The 14,313-nt window shown below is 34.0% G+C and overlaps 1 protein-coding gene across 4 annotated transcripts in view; it reads right to left on the bottom strand.

The window, feature by feature from the left end:
- The window catches only part of nbs (nibrin), a 285,502-nt gene that overhangs the window by 13,982 nt on the left and 257,207 nt on the right, over nucleotides 1-14,313 (bottom strand). The window lies entirely within an intron of this gene.

Genomic DNA, 14,313 nt, shown 5'->3' with positions numbered 1-14,313 from the left:
TGAGCACTGCAAGGTTTGGTGTGTGAGTAGAAATAATGGAGCATTATCAGCAAAACCATAAATAGAGTTTAAGATCAGTGAGAGACAGTCATCTATCTGGCAGAGTAAGTGATAGCAGGTTTATTATTCTGTATGAGACTATTTTGAGCTTTTCAGTTAGTTAGGAAGCTTCCTGAAGTGTTACCATCAGGTTTTATTATGCACTATTTAGCAACTAACTTGCAGATGGAGCTGATCCTTAAGAGATTCTTATTTCTCTTAACAACTAAAATCCCAATTCTCCTAGGTATCATCTTCATCCTCTTGCACATTCTGTCAGATGTTGCCATCTACCCTGAAGAACATAAACTACGTCCTTGAAAAATTACATCCATGATCATTATTGTAAGCAGGACTGGCAGACCATGATCACCATGTTCTGGATATTCCTTCATGTAGAATTAACTACCATACTGGCCTTGATATGTATATATGTCAATAATTACATGGATGCAAAGTGTCCAGTGAAGTAAATGTAACATATGGATACTATTAAAATAACATCGATATGAAGCTGATATTTTTGATATATTTTATCTCTGTGGCTGTTTGGGTGGTTAAATGGAAGATGATAACTGTTATGCATAGAACTAGCTATAGCTCTGAGAGACTATTTTTAGAATCAGTCAAGAAGCACTTCCATAATCTCAAAAAGGATATGGGAGAGGTCAATTCTAAGACCGCATATGGCCTGATTTCTCCAAATTAACTTAGTAATTTGGCACTTACAACATGCCTTATTAGGACATTACTTCTTTATTAGTCTTTTCAGTTAAAATCTGAGTTATTTCTACAACAATCTAATTGGGTGCTGTATGTTTACTGCAACTGTAATTATCAATACATTAATTAATTATTATCAACAGACCTCCATGGAGCCAAGAGACTCATTGTGGGAGGTCACACTCTCACATGCACAGCTCATCATATTGACTTAAACGCATTCACTGTCTCTCCACTCATCACACTCTCAGACAATGCATTCCAATCACTCACCATATAGCCTCAAGAGATGGCCTCTTGTTCTCTCTGTCTTCAGATATTCTATAAAAATCTAATCCACGTTAATCTGGTAATTACTCCTTACCAACTTGTACATGTCAATCATGTCTCCCCTTTTCCTTCTATCCACTAGGATCGGTAATTTACATTCTCTCAATCTATCCTCATATATTCCACATTTCAGAGAACAGAAAGTGATTTAGTCAATCTTCTTTATTCTTCCCACGTCAAAACACCCTTTCCCCCTTGTTATAAACAATCTTCAGCAGGAACATGGAATTTAAAGACATCCTAGTCAAAACAAGGTATGTACAAAATTTTTCTTCTTCTTTTATTGCTATAATTACCTTCAATACTCACCCATAATGCCCTAAAATATATATATAATTTTTTTTGAGTAAAAATAGCCAATGTATTTAAAATAAGGGACACTCCTAAACAAAATCAGGCTATAATAGCCGTAATAATAATAATAGTTTAAGAGGAGTAGCATGGGAATTTTCCCAGAAACAATACCTAATCTTCTTTGAATTCTCTAGAACAACTCATTTTCCTTTTTGAAAACTAGACAACCAAATCTAGGCACAATAATCCATATGTGGCCTGATCAAAGTCTTGTACAATGGAATCATAACATCCTTTCTTCTACATGTCAGTGTTCTCTGCATCATTCTCATAATTCACTGTGTTGTCCTAACAATTTTAGCATAATGTCCATGAAATTTCAACTCCCTACCAATCATCACTCCCAGATTTTTCATCTGCTCCACCACCTCTAAAATATCTCCACTAATCCTATACTCTGCATCCAATCTTTGCTCCCCAAATTTTAAAACCACACACTTTGCAACATTAAACTGACATCCTCACACACTTGCCTATTCAGACAGTCTATTTAGGTCCTCTTGCAAAGCTACAACATCTGCTTTATTTCTCATAACTTTCCCCAACTTTGCATCATCTGCAAGTGGCTGTATATCACCATTTAAGCCCTTTCCAATATCATTTACATACAGATTACACAACAATGGCCATGTGGCATTTTGATAGTTTGTCGTGTGGCAATCTATCGAAAACTCTTCAAAATCTAAATTTATTAGTGCAGTGTTTCTCAACCTATGGTCCACAGGCAGACTTAAATTAAATAAATATATAGATTAGATTTATTAAGTTATAAATGGCACAGTTTTTCCCAAATGTTGGTAATCCCTACTTAGGTTTTTAAAAAAATTACATAACTTAGTGGTCCATAGAATTGTTTTAGGAATTTTACTGGTCCTTGGGCTTAGAAAGGTTGAGAAACTCTGTACTAGTCTATATGCATCCCCTGAAGATCCCTGGGATACATCACTAGCGACTTTCTTCTTCTGGGATATCACTCTCTCATACACAACCTACCTACCAACAGCTAATCTCCAATCCAACAACAACACACTAATCTACTATCAACCCCCATCTGTTCCAATTTAACTACTGGTTTGCTATACGGCAATCTATCGAAAGCCATTTCAAAATCTATATATACTACTGTATATACATCCCCCTTGTCCAATGTATTTGTCACCTTGTTATAAGTAAGCAAGCAGATTGCTAAAACACGATCTTCCTTTTGCAAACACATGCTGTCCATTAAAGAGAATTCTGTTGCTGTCAATCAATTCTGAATCCCTGTCCTCACTAGCTTCTCCAACACCTTGACCAAAAGTCCAGATAAGCTGATTGGCCTATAATTCAAAGCTACAGTCTTATCACCCCCCCCTTCCCCTTTATGAAGCAAAACAATTTTACCATCTTTCCACTCCTTTGGAACTTGGGCTAATCAAAAACTCGTTAAAAATCTAAGTTAAAGCTACTAACTCCCTGGAACATTTCCTCAAGATAGGCAGTGATATATGATCAAGTTCCATGGCCTTGTTGACATCAAGTGTACTCGATTCTTCATATGAGGGTGGTCTGAAAAGTTCTCGGCCTAACAATGAAAAAACAAATTTAGAAGTTCAAAATTATTTTTATTTTTCAACATAATCTCCCTTAAGACTAATACATTTATTCCAGTGATGCTCCAGTATCATTATCCTGTTCCTGTAGTGGGTCAGTAAGATCTGCAAAATACCCCTCTACAGCTGCAATCCCTCTTGATTCGAAGAAAAATGCTGATCAGTGAGGAAGAATTTTAGTTTTGGAAAGAGATAGAAGTCAGAGGGAGCCAAATCTGGGGAATAGGATGGATGTTTCAACAATTCATAGTGCAGATCCCTTAATTTTCCCATTGCCAAAACACCTTTGTGTGCAGGTGCATTATCCAGATGAAAGATGATTTTTTTTTTATTTTTTCGTCTAGTCTGGTTAAAAGATCAGAATAATATTTCCCTGTTGTTGTTTTACCCATTTCAAGATAATTAATAAACAAAATGCTTTTAGCATCCCAAAACATCGATGCCATGACCTTTCTTGCTGATGGAACTGACTTTGTCTTCCTTGGAGCTGAATAACTGGCTTCTGTCCACTGTTTTGACTGCTGTTTGGATTGTGGTGTGTAATGGTGAATCCAAGTCTCATCCATAGTAATAAATTGATGCACAAAATAAATTTTATTCTTGTTAAAAAGCTCCAAGCACTGTTCAGAGATTTTCATGCGAGTGCATTGTTGATCTGCTGTGAGCAAGTGTGGCACCCATCTTGTGCAAAACTTTTTCATTTGCAATTCTTCATGCAAAATATATCCTACACATTCTTTTAAAATGCCTATAGTCTCAGCAATTTCAAACACTTTGACATGAGGGTCATCCAATACCATATCATGTACTTGATCAATGATTTCTGGTGTTTTTACACTTTTTGGACATCCTTCACACGGATCATCTTCAAGGCTGGTACGGCCACGTTTAAACTAGGAAGCCCATTTCTTAATTGTTGAACACGAAGGAGAAGAGTGCCTATAAACTTTTATGAACTTCAAATGAATTTCTTTTGGCATTAAACCTTCTTTTACCAAGAATTTTATAACTGCACGATACTCAATTTTATCCATTTCAAGGGATGCAGACAACACTTTTGCTTCAGACAGCTGTATAAAACAAACTACTTGATAGAATGACTTGCAATTTCACATGGATGCTTATGACAGATGTACCAACTTAGAAAAAAAAAAATCTTGCTGATAGTGTTGGCATCTATGGTCGAGGCTGAGAACTTTTCAGACCACCCTCGTATACCTCCTGCTCACTCACCATCAGTGGTTCATCCCCCATTCCCACTGCTCTCAAGTTCTGCATTATGTTACAATCATAAAGATGGAAAATTTTAATATAACTGCTCATTAAACACCTCTACTATATCCTCCTTAGTGTTTATCATTCTCCCATAATCATTCTTCCTTCTACTGACCATATATCAAAAAAAAAACTCTCTGGAATTTCTTTTAGTCTTGTTTGCAAACTGCTGCTCATACTGCACTTTAGCTACACTTACCTAGCGAGTCAATTTCTTTCCTTGCTGTTTGCACTCCTTATGTAAATGATTATCACCACTCATTTTATGCCACTTCCACAAGGCCTTTTTCTTCCAGATTGCATGCTTGACTTCTTGAGTAATACATTTTACACTACCTTATTTAATCTTCTAACCTTTGGAATACATTCAGTCATTGCCTCTGCCAGGCACTGCCTGAGCAGAGACAAAGCAGCATTGATTTCCTTCCCATCCAATTCCTTATTTCATGATATCACTGCATAACACCCCTGAGTATGTCATAATCAGAGGTGACATGCCTTATCGTTCCACATATAACGCTTTCTCACAAAAGTAGTGATATAGCTGGCTCCGTTCCCACTGAAGTGATCACTTTCACCAACTGAAGGAAGATGTGACACTTCATTTACATCAGTATCTTCTGATGAGATAATCAAATCCAAGACCCTAGACCCCCACGTGGCCTCTGTTACATACTGCTTGAGATAGTTATCCCTCAAAAACTGAAGAAATTCATTCTTTTTAGTTCTAATGCTTAATTCCAGTTAATATTATCATAATTGAAATCATCCTTTTCTTATAGTAGGACCAATTTGGCTAAACATTTCCTTCTCATTGCCTTCCACATTACCAGGTCTATAGCAACACTGTACTAAAAACCTTTCATCCTGTCCACCTCCACTTTACACCATACTACTGCAAAACTACTGTCAGTATTTGCTCTTTGCAACTGTTTTTTTTTTCTTCTGATATTGTTTACATTATGAAGAATTGCTGTGAATTCTTACTACTGTTCAATGTTACCTTCCTTGCCACTGGTGTCATTCTCCTGGCCTGCTTTTTATACTATGCCTCAGCTTGGTCATTAATCAAAAGCCAATACTGTATTCACAATATTTTTTTCTTATGCAGTTCTTACTTTAAAGTCTTATTCTTCCATTTAACTCCCATGTGATTTAATATCCAAACTCTTGGTATGCAGTCAGACAAAACTTCTTTCAACACACTTTAATTACTTCCATGCACTGCTAATTCCTCTACCATGCAGTTTCTTTCTCATGACAAGGCCTTTAAAAGTGATCATCTTAAAGATCAAAGCTCTCACATGAATCACTTCCCAAGTCAAAATTTCATAGTTACTCTTACCAATTGGAGGCACAACAGTCAATCATTTAAAAAAAGATTCTACAAATGCTATTACTAGATCCAAAAATCTGGCACCACAAGTCCCTTCCATCATGTACTGCTTATGGTAGTTATCCCACTGTAACTATTATAAATTCTCTTTCTTTCACCTTGCATGCTTTCTTTTCTCTTGATCTATATCCATCATAATAGTCACGGTATCTATATATTTATCTGCCTATGCAGTTTAGTCTTTTTTCAGATAACATAACCATGATCTGCAGCAGTACCCAACAATGTGTTTTGTACTATCAATCTCTGTCTCATAGTAAACAGGCCAAAACCTATTGTATATTTATAATACCATCACATTTTCTTATTTGAGTGGATTTAATTCCTCTGCTATCATTATTGATTCAATAGTTTAAAATAGAAATAAAACAAAAATATAATAAATTTTTCTGGATAAATTCAAGAATATGTTCTGTTTTCTACATTAATGGACATTTCATTTTCAGATCCCCCCCCAATAGACATGTACAATATGGCCTCAATCTTTTCCTTGAAATCCTGTCTCTCAATTACTTTTTACTTACAATCTGGTCCCACACCTATATTGGAGATCACTGCTAAAAATGAAAATTTGTTTTCAACTAGCTGATTATTAATTTAAATGAGCATAACATATGACTGAAATGCACATATGACTAACAGCAGTATAAACTTGTCATAAACATATGAACATGTTAAAATCTATTACGCTGTTAAAGTGAAAAGAACCAATTTTTAAAATATGCTCAACTAATCTTTCTAGTATATCTATAATTTCAATTACAGCTTTGTTCATTAGTCCTAATTTTCCAGTACTAATACACTAAAAAGAAACACTCCAGTGGATAATAATTTGCTGTGCTCAACAGTTTTTCAGTTAATAGTATAGAACAACTTTTTCTGTATAACATCCATAATAATTATGATCAGATGACCAAAAAGTTTGTGATTTCTGCAGAATTAACATGGTGACAAAAATTATGTGGAAGTTACTGTCAGGTTATCCGTGATTAGACGTAATTTTATTTTTATTTATTAATTTTTCTATTTGTTAAGATAATCTGCCCACAAAATACTGTAAAACACAGTATTTTGTGGGAAGATTATCTTAACAGTATTTTGTGGGCAGAAAAACCTATAAAACAGCAGTGTGGTATGCAGGCAATTGGTTAAGAAGAAAGGGGTCTATTGTTTTTTTATTTTTTTTTTAAAACAACTACAGTTCTAGTCCAAGGGGAAACCAGTGCAAGGAAAACTGTTCCAAAGTACAGAGGTAGATTAAAAGTTGGTTTGATAGTTTTTCTAAACTTATCCATACTGAAATTCTGTGAATTTTGAATGAACATATTTGAACTTTTCATCACATTCAAATAATACAAAATAGGAAGTTCTTTTATAGCTTAAGGTGCCTTTCTGAATGTTTCTTGTCTAGAAGCACAAGCATTCTCATTTTTTTTTTTTAATGATAACCCAACCCATGAAAGTCTAAATAAATTTATTGTAAAAATAATCATAATTTATAATTATGAATCTTTTTAAAATTGTTTCTATATTCTAATACAGTATGTCATTAGTTTTGGTTTTGTAACAAGTGTATCGGCACTTGCATTGTGCCAGTATATATTGATATTATTATTGTCAAAATGAAATATAAACCATTTGAAAATTGATGTACTTACTAGATTCTGATAATTGTGTTACTTTCAATTTTTTTATTGTAATTTAAAATTGGTAAGCATTGAGATATTTGTCTGAAAGCACACCCCAACTTATCTGAAACACACCCCAACTCAACATCACCAGAGTTAAAGATCAGTACTATCAATATAAGAAGCCTGAATGGCAAAGAAATGGAGCTAGCTGAGGAATTAGATAAGTACCAGATCAACATAATAGGGGTGACTGAAACAAACAAGGCAAAAACTGGTGAGATCTTTCTGAGCAATAAATACAAATTGTTATATTCAGGCAATGACAATCAAGGAAAAGAAGGAGGAGTAGCCAAAGTATGTAGGCAAATATATTAGAATGGGGAACTGGACAATGAGACTTATTTGTGCTTATGGCCCCACAGAAGGCTCTACTAAGGTAGAAGTGGAGGAATTTTTTGAGGCTCTAGAGAAAGCTACTGACACAATGAAAAAGGAAAAGTCGGTCCTTGTTGGGGATCTAAATAGCAGAGTAGGAAGTGATTGTCAGACATACAAAAATGTTTTGGGAAAATTTGGAGAAAAGAGCAAAGCTAACAATAATGGCAAATACCTGTTGGATTTCTGCTCGGGACATGGACTGGTTATTATTAATACCATGTTCCAACATAAAAATGTGCACAAATTCACATGGAGAGAAGAGGCAAGGAATAAGAAAAGTCTCATTGACTATGTTATTGTTGACAATGATGTTTTCTTCCTGGTGCAGGACACCAGAGTGTACAGAGGATTTGAAATTGGAAGTGATCACAATTTAGTCTTGAGCAGGATAAAAGTGAATTTCATATTGAAAAGAATGACATGTAAGAAAGTTTTAAAGTGAATAAAAGTTGAGCAGCTCTCAGATGTGAACTGTAGACTAAAATACACAAAGATTATTGAAGAAAAAATGAAAGAGTTTGAGAACAAGTACCAATCCTTGGAGATTCAGTGGCCAACCTTGAAGAAAACCCTGATTGATTCAGCCAGAGAGGCATGTGGTGAGGTTGTGTGCAAGGATAAAAAAAACCAGAACTCCCTGGTGGACACAGGAAGTTAAAGAGGCAGTGAAGGAAAAGAAGAAAGCATATCAAAAGTTCCTGTCAAATAAGTCAGCTTGTGCTCTTAGAGAATATAGAGACAAATGCAAGAATGCACTGTGTAAAACTAGCTAAATAAAAGTCATGGGAGGACTTTGGCAAGAATATAGAAAATAAATATCAAGAAGGTGGCAAAATATTCTGGAGGTTGTTGAAGAAGCTTAAGAATGGAGGAAAGAGTGCTGTAAAAGGAGTTAGAGATGATAAAGGTGACATGAAAACAGGAGAAAAAGATATCCTTGAAGTATGGAGTAATTACTTTGAAAAACTGCTAAATGAAACAAGCAGTGATGACTGCATGCCTGGTCAGGACATTCCTGACCAGGCATGCAGTCAGGAATACGTATCCATACTTGAAGTAGAAAAAGCCATCAAAGGCTTGATATGTGGAAAGGCAGCAGGAGTAGATGATATTCGACCAGAAATGCTGAAGTATGGTGGTATAAAAGTCTTACAGTGGCTGCGCTGCATAGTTCAGAAGGCCTGGACAGAGGAATGAATTCCTGATGATTGGAGTAGAGCTCTCATAGTACCCATATATAAAAAGGGAAATAAAACTGAATGTGAGAATTACAGAGGTATTTCCCTACTGAGTGGTCAAGGCAAGATTTATGCCAGTATACTTGAGAAGAATTGTGGAAGAAAAGCTTGGTGAAGAACAAGCTGGATTTAGGCCAAATAGAGGCTGTCAGGAAAATTTCTTCACTTTACGACAATTAGTTGAGAAAGCATAGGAATAAACAAAGATCCGTATTTAAGTTTTGTCGATCTGGAAAAGGCATATGACAAGGTGTCAAGAGAGAAGCTATTCAATACGCTACAGTTATATGGTGTCAGCGGGGCATTATATCAAGCAATACTTAGTCTTTATTTGAGTTGCAAGTCAGCAGTTAGAATTGAAGGAAGTACAGGAAGATGGTTTAATGTTAAATCTGGTGGTGTGAGACAAGGATGTACATTATCCCCTCTGTTATCCATTATCTATATGGATCACATTATGAAGGAAAGTGGTATTAAAGAATTGGAAATGTTAATGTCAGCTCTTTGCTTTATGCAGACGATGTTGTACTTCTAAATAAATCTGCTACAAGTTTGCAAGATTCCCTGTCTAAATTGAATAACTGTTGTAATAGATATGGTATTGTTAATAATTGGATTAGATTTTTATATTGAGGAGATTATTCATAGATATTATATCTTAATATTTAATCCTACCATAGAGATGATCTCTGTTTCTAACAATTATTTTTAATTCATTACCGAGTGTACCTATATATTATTATATGCACAAGGGTTCACTCGAATTGGTGCAATGACCTTAACTCTTTCAGAATCCAAATAATCACTGACTCAAGACCAAAATACAAAATAAACACATTTAATAAAACAAAAACAATATATATACACTTCAAACAACTTTACATAACTAACTACAAATTAATTGGATCCAAGGCCTTTTTAAAATAAACTTACACTTAAGACTAGACTAAACACTTTGTTTGCACAATCACAAAATGTTCATAGCCAGTTTCTTTCTCTGTCAAAGCCCTTTTCTGAAGATATATAACTCCATTCTTCATTTTTACAGGATCCTTTCTCATCACTTATGTAGCACACATTAATTCTTCCGAACTTAATTCCATCTCTTTTCTTCAGTAGAAATAATAGTCAGATCCAGCGTCCTTAATACAGATGAAACTTCCTAATCAGAGTTTTCTCGAACATTCCTTTAGAACGTAAATAGCAAATTCTTCTTTTATTCACTAAATGCTTATTGGCAGTCTTAACTCTTCCAATTAAAAAAACTTACAGCTCTACAATTCCCTTTTCCAGAATCTACTATTAATCTTTCAATTAGTGTTTCCTCCAATATTCCGTTTAAAACGCATATAGCAATATTTTCCTTTTATTCATCAATACTTATTCCACTTTGAAACTTAATAGTTCCGCCAGAATCTAAATATCTGCCGGCCTGTGTTCTAAATTCCTTCCGAACGCTCTCTTGTTTACAGCCGTTACTCAGATACTGAACGCTTTCTTGTCAACTGTCAATCACTCATCAAACTTCTCAGCGAGCATGCGCACTCTGTGGCAAGCGAGAAACTAAGTACTGTATAATGGCTGACACGTTGTCTCCGTTAGCGACAAGAGAATGTCCTCATAAAACACAAAACTTAATATTTCAAACCATAATAAATTTGTTTAAAGTAACACAACTATTCAAATCCGGTAAGTACATTAAATTTTTAACTGCTTTACATATCACTTTTAACAAAACAATTTCCATAACGGGCACATCGCAAGTGCCAACAATGCGTGTTATGAAAACAAAACTAATAAACATACTAACATAAACAATATGTAAAAATATTCAGAATTTTAATTATGATTATTTTTACAGTATGAAGGTCAGCAATAAAAAGACAAAGACAATGAAAATAGGTAGAATCGTTGAAAATGTCAACTGTTTTTTGAATGGGGAACCTGTGGAACAAGTAAAACATTTCAGCTACTTAGGCACAATTTTTAGTGAAGATGGTAAATTAAATATGGAAATAGACAACAGAATCAACAAAGTTGGTATTGTAGGAAGTCAATTGAATAAATTCATATGGAATAAGAGAAATTAGTTGGAACACTAAATTATATACAGTGGTGAGCTATGGAAATTTTAACAAAGGACTCGCATCGTCAAAAAAAAGCCATATTTCACACAAAAACTTTTATTAATACAGCTTGTGTACTCCTTAATCAAAAAGTATGAGGGGACAATCAACCTCTAAAGGCTATCATTTTTAAACAAATGTTTCATGATCTACACATGAAATATTTGCACATCTGTGTTAATTTATCTTACATAAGAAAAACATTTTTTTAACTATCAAAATATAATAAGAATAAAATCTTTATTAATCGCACATATACAATAGTCTGCATTTTTTATAAACAAAATAAATTTGTTTTGTTTGCAATAGAAGTTTTTATTTGCAGGCATAGACTACAAATGAGAAGTTTTTATGGTGAACAATCTATAAATAATAAATAAATATTATCTATACACAATAATATTGAAATACGTTGTATTTCTCTTCTGTTTTTATACTTCACGTGATAATCAAAAGTACCAATCAAGGAGCATTATTTTACAGTCCTATTTATTTATATGTGATTACCAAAAGTGAATTCTTATTTGTAAAATGGTGGCAACAGTAAATATAATATTTTATTTAATAAAATTACTTTGTTAGGTTACTGTATGAGTTTGTTGCTTAATATATTTCAAAAAATTATGTTTTTTTTTTTTTAATAAAAAAGTAAACAATAAGAACAAGGGACTCTCAAATTTGAGAAAAATTTAACAAAGGGCTTGGGCGAGCCTCTTATACAAAAGATTAGAGGTGTGAACAGATGGCATAAATGGCAATATCATATTAAAAACGAGGATATTAGGAAAGAACTTGACATTGTTAGCATCCAGGAATGCATTAGCAGAGCAATTCTCAGGTGGTATGGTCACTTGAACAGAATGAGCGAGGAAAGATTAGCAAAACAAGTGTTCTCTGCCAGGTTGGCAGCAAAACGACCCAGAGGAAGACCAAGATATAGGTGGATTGATACGGTACAAAGTGCCTTAGATAATAGAAATATAAGATCTGGTAATGATGTTGGAGTCTTGACAAGTAACAGACTGATTTGGAGGAAAATTGTAGATAGGAAGTTAGTAATGAGGTAAATTTTTCATGAAGTACTATCATATCTTGTACACCCCTTGAGGATACATGTCAGGAATTTGATATTGATGATAATGAGATATTTGTTGTGTTTTGTAAAGACATTCTCGTTATGCTAATGGAGACAACGTGTCAGCCATTATATGTAACTTCTCGCTTGCCATTTACATGGAGTGAGCATGCTCACCAAGGAGACTGATGGGTGACTGACAGCAGAAAGAGAGAGCATTCAGTATTGGAATAATGAGGAAAATAAGAGAGAGCTAATGGAAGTCACAGACTAAAGAAATTTTGTTCTTAGGAAGTTTTTAAGTTTTACATGACAGTTGAGAGAATATTGATAGAAGATTCTCAAAAGGAATTGTAGAACTGTGAGTCTTTAAACTGGAGGAGTTGAGACTGTCAACAAGTATTTAGTAAATAAAAGAAGATATTGCAGTCAGCATTCTAACTGAATGTTCAAGGAAATGCTGATTGGAAAATTTCATCATCTTCTGTCTTAAGGACACTGAATTACTATGGAAAAAACAATTGGTGAAATTTTAAACTGTAAAGTGGCTTAACATGAAGAGCTCTACTTAGATCTGTTGTTTATAAAGTAGCAGAAGAAAACTTCTTTCTCTGGTACAAAAATTAGTAAACTGTGAATCAAATTGAACTGCAAGAGGAACTGTATGCTGCATAAGGGAAATAAAAAAGGATCCCATGGTAAAAAACAAGAAAATTTTTATATTTTCGGAAAGGGCCTAACAAAGAAACTGACTCTGACGAACAATTTTATTGACTAAACACCTTGTTTTCACAACAAGGTGTTTAGTCTAGTAGGCATGATTAAGTATATGTCAAAGAATCCAATAATAGAAAATGAGTCAAGAGAATGAATGATTTTAATATTTTTGGATAAGAAAATCTCGAAAGTGTAGATTTATTTTAGGAGGTCTTGTATCCAGTTATTTTTGTAGTTATGTAATTCTATTTAAAGTGTATATATTGTTTTAGTTTCATTAAATGTATATTTTTTTTATTTGGTCTTGAGTCAATAATTTTCCGGATTCTAAAAGAAATAGTTAAAAGTCATTGCACCAATCGGAATTGAACCTTTGTGTAATTAATAAACAATCAGAGTAAAAATCTCTTTATGGAGATGAAATAAATAAAAACAATCTCTTTACACTACAGCACACCTAAAGACATTTGTATTATACACGACAAGAAATAACATTCTTATTTCATCCAAACCATCACAAACAAAAAACTTGCACATGATATATCTTCACTATAACTATGGTTCTTATATACAGAGAGAGGAGCAGTGAGTTTGAAAGTTCATTTCCTTCTTGTACATGATTCCACTTGCTAGGGGTGGCAGAAATGCATGCTATAGTAAATCTGTCTTGAGGTCTGAAATGAAGGAAGGATTCCATAATGTATAATCAAATTTTTCCTCAATCTGAAAGAGAGAGTAAATAAAGTGACACCTCAAGCAGGAATACACCAACTTCCAAAGTATGCCTATGAAAGCATGATGACACAGTAAGAGCTATTCCAGCAAGACAATGCCTATCTCTCTATTCACAGCAAAGCTTACTATGGTTTGGTATAACTAGGCCTCTAAAGGACTGCTCAACGTGGAGTTCAGATCTAAACACCGAAGAATACTGACAGGGTGCAGTAGAACAATATGTGGGGGTAATTCTTCCATAAAACTGAAAAATCATCCATAAAGCCTAACAGAACTCAGGATTGTATTATATGAAAAAGAGATGTTCATTTTCCAGATGTAAACAAGAGTCTAATTGTGTTAACTGTTGTGATACAGTTAATGGTATGCATATACTTGCTGACAAGGCAATACTTTTATAACTGTTTGCATTTCTTGGGAATTCCAACTTCTGAAAATGTAGTGATCAACCAATTCTTTATTGGAAAAACACAAAACACAAACATCACAAAAGAACATCTACTAATTATAATAATGAGAGTTGCAATAATATGAGGGTTTCAAAATATGTGTATGAAGTTTGTAAAATGAAACTGACTATGTAGCAATTACTGGACTGTAGGATGAAACATCAAATTCAGTATCAAATTTATTAACAGTCATAA

Source organism: Typopeltis vanoorti, chromosome 9 (assembly GCF_054136105.1).
Source record: "Typopeltis vanoorti isolate ZY-2024b chromosome 9, IOZ_Tvanoo_1.0, whole genome shotgun sequence".
Lineage (NCBI taxonomy): Eukaryota > Metazoa > Arthropoda > Arachnida > Uropygi > Thelyphonidae > Typopeltis > Typopeltis vanoorti.
Note: the sequence above shows the minus strand (reverse complement) of the source record. Positions and strands in the feature narration are given on the sequence as shown.